The following is a 9,082-nucleotide window of genomic DNA, read 5'->3' on the forward strand; positions in this document are numbered from 1 at the left end:
TGCTTGATGATTGTCATAGCTCGCAAATTCATTATAAATCAGTCATATTTTGGTAATTGGGTAAAGAACTGACTTCATGAAGTGGTGATAATAACCTTCATACTTTGAATAATGAAGTGACCTGAATAAATGAAAGATATGTCAGAACTTGATGCAAAATAAGAGAATATAATCAAAAGGGAGACGTGTTTATGTTATTATTTCGCCCGTTATATTTAATTCCTTCAATGCCTCAAGAGTATTGCATACTGTAAATAGTTGTATGATGTTGGAAGCTAAGTTATTATATATTTACTCAAAAGTCTTGACTTCATACTAAAATATCTCTTTCACTGCCAGCACTAGTGAAGGTGTACGTTTACATTTCTTGTGATTCATAATGTAGATCTGTGTATATTAGTCAATGTTATGAAAGCAAGATGTGGTCCAGTGTAATAATTGGTGTCTTGAAAATGCAACTTGGTGAATTATTTGTTTACCATGTAAACGAATACAAGTTTGAGTATTTTTCCTATGAATCAAATGCTGTGAAAAAGTTTTAATTTGATGCTTGTTGAAGCTATCTTTGCATACACCACATTTATATCAAATGTAATATCTTACAGTACAAAATGTGCATAGGCTATGAAAAATGACTTGAGCAGGTTTAAATCATTTTTTTTACCATTTTGTTGGATACAGCACATTTTAACTCCGGTTATTTGTAATGTAAAAAAAATCTATGGTATTTTTACTGTTACATATCTACTTTTAATTATTACCTTCATACAGCCTTAATGTGCATGGCCTCTTCTCTTACATTATTTTAATTTTCTCGTTCAATTTTGTCTATAGTTAATAAATATACTTGGAATAATTTGCTGTGTATGCACACAATATTCTAAACAATCATTTAACTAATATATAATCATGTTACATTAGTGCCGAGAGTAAGATAGTGGTAAAATTGATGAGCCCTTCATTACTGAGTTAATATGTCAAATTTTGAAAACCAACTATCAGTATGGTCCACGAGAATAGTTTTGAAAAGATATAATAAGATAAAGTGTAGTAAATATGTGCATTATCTGTCGAATAGATTGAATGAAAGTATACATTTACAGTTCCAATATGTAACACACATGTATATCTTGAAATTGTAAAATTGACCTCAATGTAATCCTTCATAAATAATTTGTTGCTCATTATGTTCATCAAATATTTTTGAGGACATTCTTTATGAATAATATTAAAGTTAAGGTTGATTTGTTTTCAGAAGTATGTGGTTATTATTGTCCATTATTATCATTTTGTTAGCTTTTTGTATGAAGTTAGCTTCTTTTACAGATGTATGATCATAGTAATGTGAAAAACCCTCACAAATGGTCATCTTTGTTGATAGTGTTCGCGATAGATTCCAGGGTTCCCACTCAACCGTGAAAACCTTAAAACCGTGAATAAGCCGTGAATTTTGTCTACCGTGAAAATACCTGGAAATAGCCGTGAAATTCGTCATGAAACCTTAAAAAAACTCTCAAACTTGATTTTAGATCTACGATTGACGGATCAAAAGAAAAATAGGTCAGTCACTCGCAGATACTGTCCACGCATTTATCTGCACACGTATATTCGAAGCGCAAATATTGGTCCGTGTGCCGTGACGACACACAGACCTTAAGGCTGTGATTGGACATTTAACAAAAGTGATCATTAACCCTGGCGAGAAATGAGACACCTCTTCACTTCCCTGTCACCCTCCATTTTCTCACTCACAACCTCTAGCCGGCCCTAAATTTTGCTAACAATAGGGGACGTCATAAATGCACTTTCATCGCTGCGTTTTGCATTCCCGGCATTTATCGCTTTAGCTATATTTTTAGTTAACGTGCGGCCAGTGATTTTTATGGGATCAATATTTCTTCCTAGAATGGCTTATCAAACAAACCGTGAATTTGGCCCAATTTAGACCGTGAAAACCGGGAAAAGACCGTGAATTTTATAATTTAGTTAGAGTGGGAACCCTGGATTCATACAATCATTATCCTTCCTGAGGGTCGTATTCACATTCGAACTATGTACAGTCTGGGAAAAAATATGAATCTGTGGGGATTGGACTTGAAACACCATTCCCGAAAGTTCTGCTAATGGCCCTGATTTTACAACACTGGTCTTTGGAGGGTTCATTCATAGTGGTCTCACCCCAAACTGGATTTATTCACGTGGAAAGGATTTGATGGAGGGATAGAAATTCACAACTTTTCTTTGTGTGGTTTGTATCATAGAAGGCTTGGACAAAACTTCAGAAACACGAGTTTTTGGTGTAGAAATCATCTCAAATAAGTACCAGCCGAGTTATCCTCACACAAGTACCTACTTCTTTCTCTTCATAAAAGCATCAACTACATCCAATGTTAAAATAATTAGATATTAAAATATGTGATAACCCATCAAGATTCTGTCACACGCATGTCGGCCACACACAGCCTGAGGGTTGGTAACCTCTGCTTTACAGTATTTACTTAAGAAATTGAAAGGTTTTTCATTAATGGTTGGGTTAAATACTGCATTGGGTGCTATAGATTATTACTCCTTACTAGTGATGGGCACTGTGTGAGTCAGTTCAAATGTGCAACTCAGCAGATAGAGCTGTGTGATGAGAGAGTCTTATTTGGTGAGTTGCGACTCCCTCCCCTCCAAAGTCCGCACACAACTCCCTCCCCTCTGCAAACGACTCTCTCCGTGCACACTGTGCGTGTTGGAGTCATGAGCTGCAGAAGTTGGACTCCATGTGAACACGACTCTCTTCACACACACTGTGTGCTGGAATTGTACAAGGCAAAGTCAGACTTCTGGCACCTACGACTCCCTCCTTCCACAAACATTTCCCGTATGATGCTCATTGCACGTTTGTCGGGTCAAAGGAAGCACATGGCACTTTTCGCAGGTAGCCCACTGCTCACCTTTTCACACCGCTTGAAAGATTCATTCATGATTAATTTTCTGGGTATTGCTCTAAAGAATCTCATACGACCCATATCGTAATTCTTTCTCCTGCATGTTCCATGTATTGTGAAAGAAAAACGGTGGAAATGCTCATGTAAAAGCTTTTGCCAAAGGCAAATTTATGAAAGTAATACGAGACAAAAATGAAAATTTGCTTTAAGACAAACAACTAAGATTAATCAAGGAAATTAATTATGAATTGTTAACATGATCATGTACTTTTGGAGAGAATATTTTGTTATAACAGAAATTTTTAAATTGCCGTCATCTCTAAGCACAGGGGACGGAATACAGTTTCCATCTCCCATGAAAGATATGAATAACTTATTGGCAGAAATGGTTTCTCAGTTATATCACCTGTTAAACATTGTGACTATGAAATACGTGAGTGATTTGAAATCATTTTTTCAAATTGTGATCTAGGAAATGTTGCATTGTAAATGTTTTAATTTGGGCTTCCTAAAATTCACAAGAGTGATTGCCCAATTAGACCCGTTGTTTCCAATGACATGGCTCCAAGGTACCTCTTGGCAAAAAAACTCAACTGTGCGCTAAGACATCACTCAAAGTTTACCCCTAAGTATGGAGTTACTAATGCCATTGACTTCATCCAACACGTATCTAAAATTGATATCCCCAATAAGTACTTGTTAGTATCTTTCGATGTGTGCAATCTCTTCACCTGTGTCCCACCTAAGGAAGCCGTAGACATAGCAGAATCTATTCTCATCCAGAAATGTGTGGCAGCTCCCATTATAAGTGACTTGTGTGATCTATTGAAGATTTGTGTGTCTCAAAATTATTTCAAATTTAACGGTGTATTTTATGAACAGCCCAATAGATTGACCATGGGCTCTCCTTTTTCCCCTCTCCTGGCGGACATGTATATGGACTTTTTCGAAAGGAACCTGTTTTCCCCCAATAATCCACAAACCAAAAATGTACTATCCTGGCATCGATATGTAGACAATGTGTTTTGTATTTGGACTGGCTCAAATAGAAAACTACAAATGTTCCTATCTTTTTTGAATTCTTTGGACTTCAATTTGAATTTCACTTACGAAATAGAAGATAATAACTCTCTCAACTTCCTAGATCTTAAAGTCACTAAGGTCAACAATCACCTTGAGTTCTCAGTCTTTCGGAAAAACTCCTATATGGACCAAGTGATCCACCCCAGTTCAAGACATTGTTTCTCTCAGAAGTTATCAGCCTTTCACAGCATGTTACATAAGTTGCTGCATATTCCGATGTTCCCTACCAATTTCAATGAGGAATTAAACACAATTAAACTAACTGCTGAAAATAACGGATATAACAAACAGCTAATTGATAGCTTATATGTATTGGAAACAATTAAAAAAACAAGCAGTGGGAGAAATTTATGGATCCCGAACGCGACAAGAATCCACGGCCAAGTGGCGTAGAATCCTTTTTTTAAAGGACATCGGGCCGAAGATTTACAAAAAAGTGCCTAAGGATAAAATAAAAGTTGTGTTTTACAATAAATCCAACCTCAGAAACATCCTTTCCCTCACAAAAGATCCCATCCCAAGAGAAGAAAGGAGTGGGGTGTATAGGTTAAAATGTGATTGTAACGCGGTGTATGTTTGGCAAACGGGGCGACAATTTCAAGAACGGGTGAAAGAACACCAAGCCTGCCTGAGAAATAAAAAGAGTACTTCACAATTTGCTATACATTTGTTAGATAGCAATCATCAAAGTGATTTTGTTTTTGAAGTGCTTCATTTTGAACCTAAAGGACCTAGATTAGACGCTTTGGAACAGATGGAAATTTTGCAGCATGTACGTTCCAATGACAACATTGTAAACAAATTTTTGTATGACTCCCACTCCCCTCTTTTAAGCCTCCCACTCCTGAATTCCTGGGCTAATGACATGACCAACTCTTAGGCCTCTCTCTCACCTGAACCATCTCCACCTGCCATGCCCTCCGTAAGGGAGCCTCCTCCCCCTAACTTCTTTCAAAGCATATGACCAAGTTCTTTCCCCCCCCCCCTCTTCTCTGTTGACCAATCCGTTCAACCTAGGTCGCGGTCCGTTTCACGCTTCAAGCCACTTCAAGCGCCTCAGGCCGGTCCGTTTCACGCTTTGGAGGGCTCTGAAGCACAGAAGGTGGGGCCCGGGAGCGAGCATAAATTATCAATTTTGATAGCTCCAAACGCCCCAGCATTTACGTGAAGTGTTTGGAGCGAATGCGATATATCGTTTGCAATCATTCGAGAAATTGCGCCAATTTCCTATGATATTATCACGGTTACTATGCACTGGTGAGATAAATAAATAAAGCTGTGGAATAGAAGACATTACCCTCGTAGTTGAGAGAGGTTTTGGTTAATAATTGAAAGTAATGGAGAGAAAAATATTATTAAATGTGGATGCCCGATCGGTTAAAGGATGCCGCCATGCCGTGAAGGGCCACAGCCGTGGAAGGGCCGTCAAAATCTGCAGAAAGTAAGTAAATAGAAACGATGAATTATTTCAAAAGATGTTAATGACTTTAGCGTTATAGTGATTGATGATGTTTCCTTTTAATAGTGTGTTTACTGTGACGATACTTTATTTTATTGAATTAATTAGCTTAGACGTCCTTAAAGTAACATTATTTCCTGTGGTATTCCCTATCCATTCATTTTTCCCAAGCAGTGCCAAAGAAGAGGCGAGTCGATGTAATAATCGAAGAGTTCATTAAAAATATCAACCAGCAAAAGGAAAATAACAAGCGGGATTGCGAAATAGAGAGGGAATAAAGAAAAAAGGCGAAGGAGGAGAGGGAAAAGAATTAGATGAAGAGAAGCGGCAAAGGCTCGAGGAGAAAATGGAATTGCTAAGAACATCGATAGATAATTGATGAAGAAACTAATAGCGAAAAATCAGTGACATTTTTTAATTGGATGTTCATAATATTTTTAATATGATTGATGTGAAATAAGTAAGAAGAGTTTCAATGCATTATTTAATATGATACGTTCTTGCAATTTGTTATTGTATAATAATTATAATATAGGTATTTAATTTCTTACATTTAAATAAATGTAATCAATCCTGAGGTAATTCATAATCATGATTCTCTGACTTTTATTCACCCCCTAATTATGTTTTCATTAAAGTTAATCGGTACTCTTTCCACGTCAATTGGAGCTACATCGGGTGCTTCGCCTCCTCTTTCTTCACGTATTATGGAGCGCACAACAAGCCAAGATGAATTCTGTTATCTTCTCCATATCAAACAATTTCAATTTGTCTCTTATTTTTTATTATTAATTACTTTTCGAGCCTTTGAAAACTTAGTATTGAAGAGTTTATGACGCAAAGTCATCCCGTAGTGTAGTTCATATTTTCGTTTCGCATCAAGACCCGTTATCTCTGAATGGTACCATCAAATGTTCATTGATTCCATAAGCGGAGTCTGCAATGATGTGGGTCTCATTGGGAAAGAATTCCTATTGATGGCTCAAAAAGAGAGAGCCGTGAATTATTTAACACCCGCACGTCATGGACGGTAGCTTCATTGCCCGCCACACAATTGATTTATTATCATTCTAAATAAGATCAGGCTTATAAATGACAATATTTGAAAGGACTTAAGAACGATAGTACACTGTAATTCCCTACCACATTTTCCACGTAAGAGAGAATCCGTGGCTTCAATGCCAGATTTCCCCTCGCCTCCATCATTTTAATGGCATAAATTACTAATAAATATACCTCATTGACGTCTCTTGATTCCTCCTCACTCTCACTTGTACTTGCGTCATCACTCGTATCCGATTCGCCATCAAAAATATTTGTTAGCAATTGGAAAGAAACATTCCATTTCCGTGCGATTGAAGATAAGATCGAGATGTCTGATTGATAACAAATGTTTATAAACAAACTCTTTCATTCAACAACTCCCTAGCAACCAAAGTCGAAATGCCCGCCGTTCTGAAATGCCGGTCCGTTTCACGGCCTCGCTTGAAGCGCTTCAAAGCGAAGGAATGAAACGGACCGGCCTTTAGAGCGGTGACGCTTCAAATCGCTTGAAGCGTGAAACAGACCGCGACCCTAGTTACCTTCCTCCCTCCCCCTCCTAGCCTGGCATAAAAGGATGCGATGGACCTCTGTAGAGTTCACCTGATGATGACGTCTAACGTCTAATTTGTGAATAAATATTAATGTGAAAGCACAAAGTTCTTCTTTTTTAATGTTAATTATGAATCGCTTTCACCAAGTTACGCCTCAAACAATCAATTTTTTCATGTCAAAGTTATGCCTATCTTAATATTATGTGAGCAATAATATTTTTTTGCAAGAAATAAATTTCAAGGACTTATGATCCTATATGAAATTTTCCTATAGGAATTGATTTATCGTACCTAAGAGTCTCAATGGATTATGTTGTCAATGGGATAATAATTGAAGATGAGGACTTCTTATCTACCTCTCTAATAAGGGCTCTCTTCCATAGTGGAGATAATAATACTGCATATTATTCACCTTCATGATATCTGTCAAACTTTCGTGATCTCCCATGCAGTAAGGCAGTGCATAACTATGGGGGGGAGGGGGGGGGGGGGCTGTGGCATAGCCACTTGGGGGTCCAGACCTCCCCCCCCCAAAATATTTTAGATGCATAAAAAAATTAATGAAGCATGGATCGACGGAAAGTCTTCAGATAATAAATTATCATATCGTTGTTAAAGGTTTATGTTTTAAGGATATGTGCACCGCTGCAATGCAGGCTGCTAGCAAGTAGCAGAGTACCCTGCTAGCATGTAGTGTTTTGCTTAAATAAGGATTATTAATACCTTATCAAACGAAGGAAACTTTCCGACCGTAGGCAGTTTTAAAAGGTGATTATTGAGAGATGTTTCCCTAAGCTCTGTGCCTCATGCATGCATTGGTAATCTCAAACAATGTAAAACTGCTATCTACTTGTATAGAAACTAGGTCCCTGTGATGTCACGTGGAGTGGCATCGCTTGGGTGCCAATCCAGCCGTTTTCAAATGTGGTTAAAATTTACCATTTATAATATATTTTAACAAATGCTCTTCGCTGTTGGTTTTCTAGCCTTTCTTATATATTTGAAAGAGTTTGTAGCTGCGGATAACTACAACACTACATTTCTGTTTATTTGGATAAAACATAATTACTTGTACTTTGCGTCATCTTAAAGGAAAACAAAATATCAAAAAATCATGGATTTACAAAAGATTTCTTTGAAAAATGCAGTTTTTCCTATTATGAAAGGTGTAAAAATTAGTTGAAAACCCTCTACTTAGTACCCTATTTTTCAAAAATTTTCCTCCGGACTTGGTTTTGGACCGCAGGTTTTGGCAGCGAGGTGTATTGTTGTCGTTGGCTCTCGGGAGCAGCTGCATGCAGCGCTTTGTCATGCGAGCTTTCGTGTCCATTACAGGGCGCATCATCAGGCGATGAATGAAAATCAGAAGAAGGTTGTATTTTAATATACTCACCAACCCTCCTCACTCCACCAGAGTAGTGAGTGAATTAGTGGGGGAGGAGGGTGTCTCTGACTTAGCAGAACTCAACCCTATCGTTGAGCGGCAAGCGGACAATTCTCCATTGTTGTGTGGGTTGCCGGTCAGCTGGGCCATTGTTTTGGACCCCCCCGAATGAAATTCCTGGCTACGCCACTGTGGGGGGGATTAGGGGATGTATCCCCCCCCCTCAAAGCCTCTGAGAAATAAAAAAATTATATGTAAATCTTGTCTGGATTTGATATATAATAACAGCATCTGCTAAAAGTTAAATTTTAAGTGCCAAAATGATGTAAAATGCATTTTCAGGAAAAACTTTTCATGAAATCCCCATTTCCTGGGGGGGTAGCCCCCACTAACCCCCCACCCCCAAAGACCCCACATCCCCCCCAAATCTTCATCCCCCCAAAGCATATTCCTAGTTATGCCACTGCAGTAAGGAGATGAGGCATAGTCCAAAGGAAAAACATCTCCCTCGCATCCTCAATCATGTGTCTCGCAAAAGATGATCATGGAGAATAAAAACATTACTGAAATGAACAAACTTGACTTTTTAAGATACTCGGGTAGTTTTCTTAAAGTAGGGTAATAACTT

The sequence above is a fragment of the Ischnura elegans genome, chromosome 12 (assembly GCF_921293095.1).
Source record: "Ischnura elegans chromosome 12, ioIscEleg1.1, whole genome shotgun sequence".
NCBI classification, from domain to species: domain Eukaryota; kingdom Metazoa; phylum Arthropoda; class Insecta; order Odonata; family Coenagrionidae; genus Ischnura; species Ischnura elegans.